The sequence below is a fragment of the Arachis ipaensis genome, chromosome B08 (genome assembly GCF_000816755.2).
Source record: "Arachis ipaensis cultivar K30076 chromosome B08, Araip1.1, whole genome shotgun sequence".
NCBI lineage: Eukaryota > Viridiplantae > Streptophyta > Magnoliopsida > Fabales > Fabaceae > Arachis > Arachis ipaensis.
This window is the reverse complement of record NC_029792.2, coordinates 120101822-120105142: the sequence shown is the minus strand read 5'-3', so window position 1 is coordinate 120105142 and position 3321 is coordinate 120101822.

The window sequence follows — 3321 nt, the reverse complement described above, 5'->3', positions numbered from 1 at the left end:
AAAATTTAAAAATACTATAATAGACATAAATATAAATATTAAATTTGAAAATTAGTTAATATATGAGATTATATTAGATTTTTAAATTTTGAAAAGTACAAGCCAACTTTAAAAAGTTCTATCTTAGGTGCTTTCAAAAGTAACTCGATCTTTTAAAAACTACAAGTACAAGCACATGGTATTTTTTATTTACCAAACACAAAATGAGGAGTTTAAGCTTTTAAAAAGCACAAATATCTCTTCAAAAAATTTTACCAAACCAAGCCTTAATCATATATTTTTGAGAAGAATATTTTATTAATTTTAACGCTTTTGATACAAAAAAAAATCAAAAAATTAAAATTAGTATAAGAACTCAATTAAAAAAAATATAAAAACTTAATTATAAATTTATAAAATTATAAAGACTAACAAAATAATTAAAATCATAATTTTTCACGTAACTATTATAATTTGAGTTAGTAGCCTACAAGAAGACCAATTTAAAATGAATTCTTAAATACCCCATGCCATTTTTTTTGTCATGAATACTTCATGCCATTTAGATCACTCCATAAGTGCAGCGGAGGCTTGGCATAGATGGAGGATTTGTATGCCTTTCATCAAGTTGCACTTAGGATCGATTCCCCGCAATAGTTGGGTATAGTGTGTGAGTGTGTATGTGTAAAAAAAAAATTACTCTTATAAGTGTTCCTTCTTCTTTATTCTTTCTTTCTTTGTTATAGGGACCTGATAACCACAATAATATTAATGCGCACTTCTATTTCTTCACTTACATCCTCATCTTTCAATTGCAGGGACCTGATTAGGATACCGAATTATATTTTTAGCAATATTTGATGAAGATCAAATATGAAAATTTGATGTTATAATTTTCTTAAGAACCACAATAATATTAATGCGCACTTCTATTTCTTCACTTACATCCTCATCTTTCAATTGCACCACCCGATCCTTTTCATCCTCCAAAGCTATCTTGTCTCATTTTCTATCTGCCACGCTCACAATGTGATCACACACAATTAGGATTTCTCTCACAAAATCCTAGCAGAGCACCTAACTAAACCATAGCATCTGGGCAATTTTCTCAACATCAATTTTGCTAAGCAGGCCCTATAACAAAAGAGTAAGTCACGTCACTCACCATGTTACTGTTCTAGTGATGGAAAATGGACATGAGACTAATGTAGTGCACTTTTATGAATTTAGGAGACTAAATTAGAGCAATTAAAATTTTGAGGACTAAATCAGTGAAACTCATGAATATCAGGGACCAAAGTGGAGTTAAAATCTACATATACATGTATCTCAGATACACCACACCTGAAATATGACATATTTGTAAAATTGAGTATAACATTCGACACTGCAAGAAATTCGTTGAATACTATTGGATTTACCGATGGAATAACGAGAAAAATTCGCTAATAAATATATTATTGTCGGATTTTATGTTGGATATAATCCGACAATAAACTCCTTGCCGATAACTATATACCAATGGATTTACTCATTTGACGGTAATTTGTGGTGGAATTAACAGCGGATGTAACTATAAATGTGATGAAAAATCTCTTGATGGTTATCGTTAGATAACGTCCGACAGTAAATTTGGCACCACTCGTTATGATTTCGCACCAGGTTACCATATAAAATCCGAAGGAAGCTTTATTCTTTATTTTTTTAATATTTAATTAAATAAATGTTATTATCGAATTTAGCCGATGTTAATCCTGGTAGCTTTAATTTTTTTTCTAAACGTGATAAAACCCGATAGTCAACAACTAATAGTCAAATCCCAATTAGTAAAAATTAAGTAGTAATTCATCTGAAAATAGTGATCTATATGTAATGTGAATTAAGTGTACAGAATCAAAATGCGAAGAAATAAAATTCTCTTAAACAAATCAAAACAAAACCCTAACGACTATAAGTCTTGATAATCATCGTCATCATCATCGTCATTCCCCTGGTCTTGTTGAGGCGGCGGTCTAGGTGGTGGTGTCGGTGCCTATCCTGACTCCTGTGTAGAGGAAGAGGAGTCCCCTCCAAGGCTCCACCAGCGGCGCTGCCACTAGCAGCACATCTGCTCGTAGTACATCACCATCTGTCATCGCATCTACTGAATCTACTCCAACTCCCGCCTGAGCTCCACCTTCAAGGACTCTGTCTCTGCATCACGAGCATCCCTCTCTTCCGTGCATGTGAGAATCTCGTTATATCTCTCCTCAAACAGATGCAGATGCTGAGCTTGGTCTTGAAGGCTCTTTGGGTGAGGTTGTGAACCAACTCCCACAAATCGACGACCTCGGGATCGGCAGGGCTAGTGCATGAGGTGGATGAAGCTCTCAAGGTCGAGGTGCAAAGGTTGCCGGCAAAAAATGTCTTCAACCCGTAGACACGATTCTTGTACAGCTCAAATGCGATCTCGCGCCACACCGCATCAGGATTGACAACGAAAGCTACAGAGGTGTTGCCGTCCTCCCCACTCCATTAAGATTGTTGGGTCAAGACCTCCAACCTCTGTGTGTAGGATTCCTACATATCACGATATATGCAAAAGTGATTAGGACGACAATTAATTGAAAATGAATATGTGTTATGATTTAAACCATGATGTTGGGATCCATGAAAGGATTCCAGCGTTATGGTATCTGTCACTGAAGGTGGCGTTGTCAAAATAGTGGGCTGCTGAATGAGTGGAGGAGTCCTGGTGAAGCAACATGACGACCTCCCGTAGGCGGTGGTGGCGCAGCAGGACCTACGTAATTAGGGTTAGGGACCGTGATGAACGGCTGTGTACTGGTGCCTATGACGTCCTAAGGGTAACCGAGGTAGAGGGCGATGAGTGAGAAGTCACAAAGGTGCCAATAGTCACCCTTCCTCTACCCTGACCACAAGGCCAGCTCAGGACACCTTTACATGTCGTCATGTCTACCTGAAACAATGTAATTATATCAATATATAATTAAACAATCACGTCACAATTCAAATCATATACTTTCTATAATTATATATTGGCACCTTTTCTTTTTAAAATCATACTTTGACCTATTTACTTTCAATAATGATATTTGAGGTCCATATAATGCCAAAAATCACATTCCTTACTCATTTACTCTTGAATTTGCAATCAGATTTACATACCCTTCAAAGACAACTCAATTTAATCTCATACTATGTTCTTAGATAACTAAACATATCATTCTCTTCTAAATTTTCTCAAATTGACCCAAATAATGCTTAGGTATATCTTAAGAATCAAACCACACTTTACACCATATGAAATCCATTCTTTTCAAATCAATAAAGATATTTCGA